Consider the following 12,864-nt stretch of genomic DNA (forward strand, 5'->3'; position numbering starts at 1 on the left):
CCAGCTCTCTCATCCTTGCTTCAGCCTCTGTTTTAGAGGGTATCAATCCACCCAAGACAAGGTCCCTGCCTTTCATGGACCTGACACCTCATCTCCATCTCCATGTGAATATTGAAACCGCAGGCCTTAGACCCTAAGGGCCAAGCTCCAGGTCCATACTGACTGCCCTAGTGTCTTCATCTTTCTTACCCCACTGGCTTTGGGTTCCCTCTGGGACTTGAGAATTTCCTATTATTCATTATATTCCTATTATTTTGTAATAAAATTTCCTTTTATTAATCTCCTTTATTTCATTCCTCAACTAATATTTTTAATATTATTATACACTTATTCAGTATCTCTTTATATTTGTAGCAGGAGGGTAACCCTGTCTCTACACAGCACGTTGACTATATTACCTCATGCAATTTGTCCCTATACATATGAAATTGTTAAATAGTAATGAATTCTTCATATGTGTTTGTGAGGCTCACAATTGCCATCAGATGGGGATTCGATTTCACTGACCATTTCACTAGTGTTGGATAGTTGGATTGATTTCATTTTTACTATTAAAATTCATTTTATGGTGAATATATTTATGGATAAAACCTTTTGGTATTTGGTATTATGCCCCTAGTATAGACTCCAAAAAGTAGAATCACCACATCAAAGAACACAAACATTTTAAAATCCAAATCGCTCTCATCAATTATGCCTTCATGTGACTTCACTCTAGACATCTTGATTGAAGTTTGGCATTCACGTGTCTCTTCCGACTTTGATCTGTTCCTTGAGGTGAATTCCTTTGATAGCTACTCTCATCCATTAAAGATTTCTTTTTACTAGTTTAAATCTCAGAGGGCAGGCATCTGCAAGTTGTATCTTTCTGGTTATAAGGACACAGTTATGTTCATGAACAAAATATTCCGCATACTCTTAACATAGCTCTTGCTTTGGATTACACCTTAACATCACGATATGGGTGTGGACATTTCCCTTTGCTTACTAGAAAACACACCTTGCAACGGCATGGTTAAGTGTCTGAGCGCTGGGGTCAGACCTGCCTGGATACAAATCATAGCTCCAGGGCTCACTTGCTTTGTCACTTTGGCAAATCCTTTACCCTCACTGAGCTTTAGATATTTTATCTGTCAAATGGGAGTAACAATAGTACCTAACTCAAAAGGCTGCTGTGAGAATGAATTGAGATAACAAATCTAAAGCCCTGGATACACACAAAGGAAGGCGTACAATAAGCCCTCACCAGTGTAGCTGTTATTAACAATCGGACTTCAGCTCCTCACGGACCCTAGGGTCCCTGTGTTCCCTGTATCCTGGTGGCAGACAGTGGCTGTGGGGAGCCTGGCTCTGCCCCCCGACCCCGACCCCAGGGCTCAGTTTGTCATCCCCTCTTTTCTGCTTCTAACAGCGCCTTACAGATGAACTAAGTGTAACATAATTGTTTTATTCTATTTTCCTTTTAGTCTTTAAAAAAATTTTTTTTTAGTTTTTTTAAGAGTTAAAACATTATAGGGGCGCCTGGGTGGCTCAGTCAGTTGGGCGTTTGACTCTTGGTTTCCATTCCTGTCATGATCTCAGGGTCCCGAGAGCGAGCCCTGCATCACGTTCTGAGCTCAGCAAGGAGTCCACTTGGGATTCTTTCCCCCTCTGCTCCTCCCCCTGCTCTCTCTCTCTCAAATAAATAAATAAATAAAATCTTTTTTAAAAAAAGTTAAAACATTATAGATACCACTAAAGTCCCTTTCTTTCCTCAGGTTTTTAATTATGGTACAATACACATAACATAAAACTTACCATCTTAACGATTTTCAAGTGTACGGTACAGTGGTCTTAAATACATTCATAATGTTGGGCAGCCATCACCACCAACCATCTCCTTTCATCTTGAACTGAAGCACTATGCCCATTAGACAACTCCCATCCCCCCCTACCCTGCCCCTGGCAACCAACATTCTACTTCCTGTCTCTATGAAGTTGACTTCTCTAAGTATCTCACATAAGTGGAATCATACAGTGTTTATCTTTTTGTGACTAGCTTATTTCACTTAGCATGATGTCCTTAAGGTTCATCTATGTTATAGCATGTGTCAGAATTTCCTTCCTTCTTAGGCTGAATAATATTCCATTGTACATATTTACTACATTGTGCTTATCCATCCACAGTAAAGCCGCTTTGACAACCCTCCTATTCAACTCTCCAACCCCTCTCCCCCACACCCAAGTTGATCACACTCATGAACTTAGTTTTTCCTTCCAGACTTAAAAAATTTTTTTATTCAAATATTTGTACTCACAGAAAATGCATAGAATATCAGACAACATAAAGTATTTTGCATCTTATACTTTTCACTTAATGTTTTTGCATTTATCCATGCTGATATACATGGATCTAGTTACGCCATTTTCATACTGCATAATTTTCTATTTTATGTATATATTCTAGTTTTATTTGCCCACTCTCCTATCGATCCCTCAGATTTGAGCCCAGTAGCTTTTGATGGCTTTCAGATACTTTAAAAATACATTAAAAATAATTCATCCAGTTTTTTTTCAGTCCTTAGAGGGAGAGCTGGTCCTGGCTTTGTTCGTAGCTCTTCACTCTGCAAACCAAATATTCAAGAATATATCCACAGAATTTTTTACAAGGTCAAGCTCCAGAGAAAACGTCAATAAAATTTTCCACCAAAGAGAGAGAGAATCAACCATGTTCTCTGGCTTCAATTCAGCAAAATTAGAAATAGAAGTAACTAAATTTATTTTTTTTTAAGATTTTATTTATTTATTTGAGAGAGAGACCATGAGTGGGGGGAGGAGCAGAGGGAGAAGCAGACTCCCCAGTGAGCACAGAACCAGATGCAGGGCTCGATCCCAGAACCCTGAGATCACCACCTAAGCAGAAGTCAGACTCACTTAATGGACTGAGTCAGCCAGGTGCCCCAGAAATAACTGACTTTAATGAGCACTTAATAAGTACCAGGCACAAATCTAGGTGCTTTAAACATATTAAGCTACTAAATCTCCTTTAATCAGCACAATAACCCCATGAAGTAGGAATAGTATTATTACCATACACAAATGAGAAAACGGCAATGAAATGACTTGCCCAAGCTCTCATAGGGTTTTTGTGGAGGAGCAAGGATTCCAAACAGAGCAGCGGTCTGATTCCATGGTGCTTAATCATTTCATGATAATACTATATTGAAAGTAGAATTTAAAAAAGATAGAATATTTGCAAATTAAAAGTCAAAGGGAGAATAAGTGAATTGGAAGACACTCTAGAAGATTCTGTAGTATGGGGAAACAAAAAGAAAAAAAAGAAAAGAAAAGAAGACAAAAGTAGACTGAAAGACTTGAAATACATCTACTGGACAACTGGAAGCCTAACTTCACCGAATGAAAGTAAGCTGAGAGGGAAGATGGAAGAAGCGAGAAGCAATAGTAAATGTAAAACATTTTCATAAATGTAATTCTGAATTGACAGTGAATTTCTTATTAACATACTTGGTGTGTTATTTTGAAAGTGAAATGAAATCTCGAAACAAGTGGTATCCAAAATAGGGTGCATGAGCCCCAGGGGATCAGTAAAATGACCTCTTTGTGCCCAGAAAGAAAATACCAGGATTTGTCATCTTTATATTAGATTTATCTATTTTTGTCTTTTTGTATATATTTTGTAATTTACATATGCTGGAAAGTGATGTGTGTCTATAACTTATAAATAAATGAATGAATAAATAAATATTACAGATGCATGCTCAATGTTTATTCATTGGATCTTTGAAAATTTTGGGCACCATATCTAGACAAAATAACAAAAGAGACTGGGCTGGGGTTTATTCGGTGGGAAATAAAGGTATGCTAATTTGGTGGATCTTTTCTTTTCTTCTCTTTTTTAAAGATTTTATTTATCTATTTGACAGAGAGACAGATAGCGAGAGCAGGAACACAAACAGGGGGAGTAGGAGAGGGAGAAGCAGGCTCCCCGTGGAGCTGGGAGCTTGAGGCGGGCCTCAATCCCAGGGCCCTGGGATCATGACCAGAGCCGAAGGCAGATGCTTAACTGACTGAGCCACCCAGGTGCCCCTTGGTGGATCTTTTCTGTGAAAGAATGGAAATACCGATGGGGCGCCTGGGTGGCTCAGCCGTTAAGCGTCTGCCTTCGGCTCAGGTCATGATCCCAGGGTCCTGGGATCGAGCCCCGCATCGGGCTCCCTGCTCCACGGGAAGCCTGCTTCTGCCTCTCCCTCCGCCTGCTTGTGTTCCCTCTCTCGCTGTGTCTCTCTCTGTCAAATAAATAAATAAAATCTTTAAAAAAAAAAAAAAAAAAAAAAAAAAAAGAATGGAAATACCGAAAAAAAAAACAGAATTCATTAGAAAATTTTATGGCTACATGTCTGTTAAAATTTAAGGATACTGACCAAATTAGTGTAAATATCTAATACCTTCTGAATAAGCAGAGGTAAAAAGATAAACCTTTATCAATCTGACGTTAGTCAAGAAAGAAGGGGGAGAAACTAAGAATAAGGAATAAGGATGGTATGCAGGGGGTTGAATGATAGTCCCGCCTAAAAGATATGTTCACGTCCTAATCCCTAGAATTTGTAAAGGTGACCTTATTTGGAAAAAAAGTCTTTGCACGTGGCGCCTGGGTGGCTCAGTCAGTTAAGCTTCTGCTTCGGCTCAGGTCAGGATCCCAGGGTCTTGGGGTAGAGTCCTGCATTCGGTTCCCAGCTCAGTGGGGAGCCTGCTTCTCCCTCTCTCTCTGCTGCTCCCCCTGCCTGTGCTTTCTCACTCTCGCTCTGTCAAATAAATAAATAAAATCTTTTTTTAAAAAAAGTCTTTGCATGGATGAAGTTAAGGATCCCTAAATGAGGTCACCCTCAGTTATCTGGGTGGGCCCTAAATCCAAATCCAATGCTAAGTGTCAGACATGCAGGGAGAGGACTACTGGTCAGATGAAGACAGAGGCAGAGAAGGGAGAGATGCAGCTGCAAGCCTACGAATGCCAATAGCCATAGAGGCTGGATGAAGCAAGGGATGGACTCTCCTCCAGAGCTTCAGGAGGGAATTTGGCCCTGCCAACACCTGCATTCCAGACTTCCGGCCTCCAGAACTGTGACAAAACAGTTTCTGGATTTTTTGAAGTTCACCCCGTTTGTAGTAATTTGTCATAGCAGCCTTAGTAAACTAGTATAGATGATAAACAGAAAACACAGTAACGTACGGTAGAAATAATTCCACGTTTATCCATCATCACAAGCCGATACTAATCTATTCAGACTAGCAGATTAGATTAAATAAAGCAATACAAAATCCAGTTATAGGCTGATGACAAGAGGCAGAGGGAAAAAAGTGGTTGCAAATGTTGTAAATATAAGGATGGAGAAGAAAGAGTGGTCAATTATTAACTGAAGAAAGTTGGAGTAGCAATATTAGGTCAAACCATATGAAATTTAAGACAATAAAGAATTAATGAGAATAAAAACACCAGTACATAATTATCCAGGGAAGACTCTACCAAGGGGCTTTATTTATGTGTAAGTAAAGTTAAAACAGAAAGTAACAAGCTGGAGGAAAGTAGGATAGGCTAAGCCCTTATTTCCCTAATGCATAAAGAACCTCTACAAATCAATAAGAAAAAGACAAAAACTCTTAGAAAAAACAATGGGCCAGGGATATGAATAGATGTTCACAGAAAATGCTCAATTTCAGCAGTACAGAAAGAAATGGAGTTTTAAACTATGCTGAAATGCCATTTTTATCTAATTAACTCATTTATTTAAAAATTTTTATTATTGAAGTATAGTTGATGTAATATTATATTAGTTTCATGTGTACAACATCGTGACTCAATGATTCTGTACATTGTGCATGCTCACCACGATAAGAGTGGTCACCATACTGTTATTAGAATATTATTGACTGTATTCCCTATGTTGTACTTTTCATCCCCATGACTTATTTTGTAACTGGAAATTTGTACCTTTTAATCACCCTCACCACTTTAAAATGATCAGATTGGTAAAGATCCAATAAGTTGATTGAGCACTGGGTTAGCTGGTGTTTAGGGTGTGATGAAACAGGCAGCAGTGCAAATCCATACAACATCTGACAATTTGGCAATTTGGCAATATGGAAGAAAATAACACAAGCAAACTCCTTTTGACCTACCAATTTCACTTCTCCTAATTTATTCTACAGATACAAACAAAACAATGTATGAAAAAGGCTATTAATTATACTATTATTTATAAAAGCAAAAGATTGATTACAATTCAGTGAACAGTCATAAAATACAAATGCTGTGTGCAACTATTAAAAAGAATGAGGATTCTCAGTATGTAGTGATTCATAATCATTTCCAAAATATATTATTAAGTGAAGAAAGTAATGGGCAGGACAGTGTGCACAATATGCCACTCTTTTATAAGAAGGAGTTACAACTACACAAGTACGATTTATACGTAGTTGTTCATACATGCACAAATCTTGCTGAAAGAATAGGTAAAAAAGCAACTGGTAACACTGGTTGCCACTGGAGGGGAACTGAGATGCTGGTGGAGGGGAGTAGTGGGAGGCTGAAACCAACAAACCAAACAACAGCTACATGAGACCAAACCACCACCATCATCCTCTCATCTCCATAGAAAGGAAAAAACTACAGAGATAATTGGCTAAACTAAGAACTAGGTCTTTTAAAATGACTAATAAGGAGCACCGGGGTGGCTCAGTCGGTTAAGCATCTGCCTTCGGCTCAGATCATGATCTCAGGGTCCTGGGATTGAGCCCCGGATCGGGCTCCCTCTCAACAAGGAGTATGCTTCTCCCTCTCCCTCTCTCCTCCCCACCCTCCCACCCCCCCTCCACCCCGACTCATGCTCGCGCGCACACATTCTCTCTCAAATAAATAAATAAGATCTTAAAAAAAAAATTACTAGTAGAATAGACAAACCAGGGGGTGGGGGGAAAGCTGATTGAAGAAAAGAGAGAATGTACAAATAATATTTGGTGAGATGTGTCCATTCTTGGTCCCCACCTATTGTGTGTCAAGGCTGTGGATGACTTCCATGTCATCTAGAATGGGGTAAGGCATAGGCTTTCTTCCAAGGTTGAGCTGTCAAGAGAAGGCAGGAATCCCCTCATCTTACCATCCCACGAGGCATGCCAGGGATTGCCAGGCCCGCATTGTGGGTCTGCATCCCAGTGAGGGTCCTCGTCCCCTTGTAACCTTCCTTTCCTTCTGAAGAGTGCAAATGTAGGAGCAATCTTATCAGTGAAAGAACAAACAGATTGTTTGGCATCAGGAAAACTTGAAAAAATAAAAAATTATTAGAGAAAACAAAACAATAATTAATCAAACTCTGTCTTCCTGCCCCTTCTCAATAAAAACATCAGGACAAGATGGTGTTAAAGATGTGTTTTATCAACTAGAAATGGATCATTTTTTTAAAATACAGACTGTTTTGGAAGAGAGACAGAGAGAGAGAGGGAACGGTGATACTCATTTGCATCCCCCTAATTTTGATATATTTGTGTTTTCATTTTCATTCAATTAAAATATTGTCTAATTTCTCTTGTAAATCACTGTTGATGTCTGGGTATTTAGCAATGCGTTGTTTCATTTTCAGATGTTTAGAGATTTTCCAAATACCTTAGTTATTTACTTCTAGTTTCATCTTGTCGAGGCCAGAGGACATACTTATAATATTTCAATCTTGTCCAGTGTGTTGGAACTTGTTTTCTGGCCCAGGATATGGTCTATCATGATGAATGTTTCATGTGTGCTCGGAAAAAACAAGGTATATTCTGCTCTTGTTGAGTGGAGTGTTCTATACATGTCAGTTAGGTCAAGTTGGTTGACAGTATTTGTTCAGGTTTTTCATATCCTCATTGTTTTTCCATTTACTTGTCCTATCAATTACTGAGAGAGTAGTGTTGAAGCCTTCAACGATAAATGCAGATTATCCTGTTTCTCCTTCTAATCCTAACCGTTTTTGCTTTATCTATTTTGAAGTTCTGTTTTTAGATGCATACGCATTTAGGATAGTTACATCTTCTTGCTAATGTGATCCCTTTTTCATTATGTAATAATGTTCTTCTTTATCCCTGGCAATAGTCTTTGTTCTGAAGTGTACTTTTTTGTACTATTATAGCTCCTCCAGCTTTCTTTTGAGTGGTGCTTGCATGATCTCCCTTTTCCATCTTTTAACTTTTAAACCCTTTCTTCGTTTTCGGAGTGAGTTTCTTGTGGACCACATATTAGCTGGGTCATGTTTTGTATGTAATCTGACAATCTTTGCTTTTTAATGTGGGGTTCTCTCTGCACCTGTCTTTTTCATCAGCACTTGGTGGAGGCCTTTGGAAAAGAGGTTGTGAGTGAGTTCAGACTCTCTTGTGTATGGGTGTTCATGGTTCTAAACCAGTGGTTCTCAATCAGGGGCATTTTGCCCCCAAAGGGATATCTGGTAATGTCTGAAGATATTTTTGATGATCACAATAGGAGGGAAGGGGTGGGTACTACTGGCATCTAGTAGAGAGACACCAGGAACGCTGCTAAATATTCTACAATGCCTGGGAGAGCCTTTCACAACAAATAATTATCCTGTCCAAAATGTCAATAGAGCTAAAGCTGAGCAACTCTGTTCTAGATTGCATGTTAGCCCACACTCGGTCTTAAAGAATTCATTAAAATTTTTGCTGCTTTCATCCTACCCACTTTTATGGCAGCCTCTTCCTCCCCTACTTTGACAAAAGTGAAACAGTTCATGTGTCCCATCTTTCCTTCACTGATCTTCTCAGTGTTCAGCATTCAGCTCATGTGGTTGCCTTAGCTTTCTGATGGGGTCTAGGAAAGTTATGATTCTATACATTATCTATATTTTTTTCATTGCTAGGGTGGGAGTTAATGTTTTCTTGTAGCTTTGTACATTCTAAGTGGAAGCTAAACTTCCATTTGGTTTTTAAATAATCAATTCTAAACCAGGAAAAGGACAATTATGAACCAATCTCAATGAGGAACATGGATGCAAAAATTCTAAAGTGATAGTGGTAGTATATACAAAATAGAGGACAGCAACTGCAAATTTATCTCATTCAATGTTCAGAGATAAAAGGGTTAACCATTCATTCCATTGTTTTCTGCAGGTAAGTCCTTTTTTCTTACTGAAATCTGATGGCAATTAAATTCTGATATTTTTCCAAGCTACTGTATGAAGAGGATGCTGAAGGCCATCACTATACAGCATATTGCAACATAAGGACTTTTCCATTCACCAATTCTGGTGCAGTGTTATATACAAAATAAATCATGGCCATGTAGAGTTTATCCTAAGAATACAAGGATGTTCACCAGCAGAAAATGTATCACTGTAATCCAGTTCCTTAAGAGATCAAAGGAGCAATCCACATGATCATCTCAATAGAAGCAAAAAAATTTTTTCTATAGAATTTAAGATCTATTCAGGATTTAAAAAAAAAGCAACTCTTAGCAAGCTAGGACTAGAAGGGAATTTTCTTAACCCGATATAGAATCCTACCAAACATCTATAATAAATAGCATTTAAAAGTGAATCCTAACTATATTCCCATGGGACTCAGTAATAAGAAAAGGATGCCTGCAGCACTCCTACTATTCAATCTTATACTGGAGGTTTTAATCAATACAATAAAATACGAGAAGGAGGTAAGATGTAAGAATTCATAAGGATGAGAAAAACTCTATTTATTTGCCAATGCATAGAATCTATGACAAGATATTAGAACGAATAAAATAAGTCAGCAGTTTGCTAGCTGCAAGATCAACGTGCAAAATCAGTAATGTTGTCCTACAACATAACAACCAGTTAAAAATGTTAGAGAGAAAAGGGTACCATTCATAAAATCTATCAGATAGCTAAGAGTAAAAATAACATAGAGTTTGCTCCATCTTTACAGAGAAACATATAAACCATTTTTGAAGAGCGAAACGAAGATCTAAGTAGAGAGATCTACTACACGTGGGGAGGTTCAATAACATGAAGATGCGTATTTGTCCCCATTTTAATCTATGAGGTCAATGAGATTCTGATCCAAATTTCAATAGTTTGTTTTGTTTCTTAGTGGAACTCATATGGGAGGATGGAACTTTAAGAATAGCAAAAACAATTTTGATGATAAAAAAAAGACGGCGTTACTTGCCTAACTATATATCAAGACTTATTAAAATGCTGTGGTAAATAAAAGAGACAAATAGACCAATAGGACAGATAGAGAGACCAAAAACAAACTTTCACATGGATGAAAGTTTGAGAAATAACAGAAATGAGATTATACAAGCCAATGGAGGAGAAGAAGGACTAGTCAATAAATATTAATGGCATGATTGGTTTTCCACATAAAAATAAATTAGATTCCATAGCTCAGTCGGTAGTGTCTGCCTTTGGCTCAGGTCGTGATCCCAGGATCCTGGGATGGAGCCCTAAGTTGGGCTCCCTGATCAGTGGGGAGTCTGTTTTATCCTCTCCCTCTCCGGTTCCTCCCAGCTTGTTTTCTCTCTCTCTCTCAAATAAAATAAAATCTTTAAAAAATAGAAAAAAAAATAAATTAGACCCCTACTTCAAACCGCATACAAAAATAAATAGAAATTTGAGAATGCAAAACTGTAAAACTTTTAAGAAAAATAATTTGTCCATTTTTTCATTCATTCAACAAATATTTATTGAGCTTCTGTTATATACCTAGCCTAGTGCTATATACCTAGCCTAGTACCTAGTACCTCGCAGTGAATAAACGGAAGTTGATATTCTTGCGATGGTTTGCATTTCCAACAAACAAATAAATATATGTCAGGTGATGGTAAGTGCCATGGGGAGAAAAGAAAGGATAAAGGGATAGAGTATAGAGTGGAGCTGCTATTTTATAGGTGTGGCTGAGGAAGGCCACCCCGATAAGGTGAGTTTGGCATATGGATATCCAGATGAAGAAATTTTCAGGCAGAATGACCCACCTGAGCGGTGGCTCTGAAGCAGGAGTATACTTGGTCATTGAGGGACAAGAGGGCCAGTATATCTGGAGGAGGTGGGGGAAAGAGTGATAGAAGAGAAGGTAGAAGAGGAAGTAGGAGGACTGGGTATGCAGGGCCTGCAAGGCCATTGATAAGGACATCTGAAGGGTGTGGGGAACCGCTGGAGGATTTGAGCTAAGGAATGACAAGATACAGCTAACAGTTTATAAGGATTACTCTAGCTACTGTGTGGAGAGTGGACTGGAGAGGGGTAAAGGTGAAAGGGACAGGATGTTCAGTTAGTAGGTCATTCTAATAGTCCAGGCAAGAGACGATGACTTGTCTCTGGATGATGGTGGTGGAGGTAGTAAGAAGTGCATGCATTCTGATGTATTTTGGAGGTAGAAAAGATATAATTTGCTGACATAGGATGGGAGAGAAAGGGAGAGGTCAAAGTCTAGAGATTCCAAGGCCCAAGCAACTGGGTTAACATGATGCTTTTTAGTAAGATGGTGAACCCTGCAGGAGGAGTAGGCTTGTGGCATTGAAATCATCAGCATTAAGAACCTGGTTTTAAACATCTTAAGTTAGAGATGCTTATCGGACATCGAGTAGGAACTAACTGGTACATGAGTCTGGAGTTCAGGTAAGAAGGTGAAGCCACAAATGTCAGTTTGAGAGTGGCCACTCTACAGGTGATGTATGAAACCATGGGCTGGATGGGATTCCCTAATGAATTAATGTTCATAGAGGAAAGGAGGTCTGAGGCCTGAGCCCCGGGGTGCTCCAATTTTAGATCTGGGAAGGAAAAGAAGCACCAAGTAAAGGAGCATTCAATGAGATTTGAAGAGAACCAAAGAGAAGGAGGTATATCAAGAAGGAGGGAGCAATTATGTCAGATGCTGCTGAGAGGCTAAGATGAGGACCGAACATTTATCGTTAGATTTGGCCAAGTGGAGGTCATCCACAGCCTTGCTGATTGTTTCATCGAGTGGTGGTGATGAAAGCCTGTTGGGCCTAGTTTCAAGAAAGGACAGAAGAGCAAGGGGAGAGGATGAGTATAGATGATCTTTTTGAGGAGTTTTCCTCTAGAGGGAGGAGGGGAAATGGGATGAGAGTTGAGGGAGACATGTATTAAGTGAGTTTTGGGTTTTATGTTTATTTCTTTTAACATAGAAGATATACAGAGTGTATGCTGGTGAGAATGATCCAGTACAGACAGTGTCTTCGAGGAAGTGAGGAGGAATGGGACCCAGGGCAAAAGTGGAGGCACTGGCTTTGCATGGGAGCCCTGCCACTTTATCCACTGTAACAGAAGGGAAAGCAGAGAATTGGGGTCGGTAATACTTTTTAGAGTGCTTCTATATGCCCCGTACAATCAGAAGCAAGGTCAACAGCTAAAAGTAAGGATATGGGAGGCTTTGGAAATTTGAGGGAAGAGGAGAGGATATGAAATAATTGTCTATAAGACTATGAGAGAGTGAATCAATTAGGGAAGTGGAGCTGAAGGACAGCCCTGAAGACCCTCCTAAGGTTAGTGGTTATGAGTATCACCATGCTTGTGTGTTTTTCCCTAGCAACCATCATTTGCTGATGTGCTATTGGGGAGTGAATGGAGAGTTATATTTATTCAGTGTTGGGGTTCTTCCAGAAAAGTTCAAGGGAGGAAAAGAGGAGCAAGAGAACAACTACACATACAGAGAAGAAACTATAATGATGGAATGTGGATTCTAAGCCAGATAGGGGAGGGGGTGAGGACTCGAAGGGGTGTGGGGTATTAAAATCGGCAGGTCAGTGGAAAGCAGGTTCTGTTAGAGTTGAAGAATTGTTGAAGTCAGGCTATTGGAGGCAGTGTGCTGAAAGCTAAGTATTGAACAGGG

This window comes from Halichoerus grypus, chromosome 8 (genome assembly GCF_964656455.1).
Source record: "Halichoerus grypus chromosome 8, mHalGry1.hap1.1, whole genome shotgun sequence".
NCBI classification, from domain to species: Eukaryota; Metazoa; Chordata; class Mammalia; order Carnivora; family Phocidae; genus Halichoerus; species Halichoerus grypus.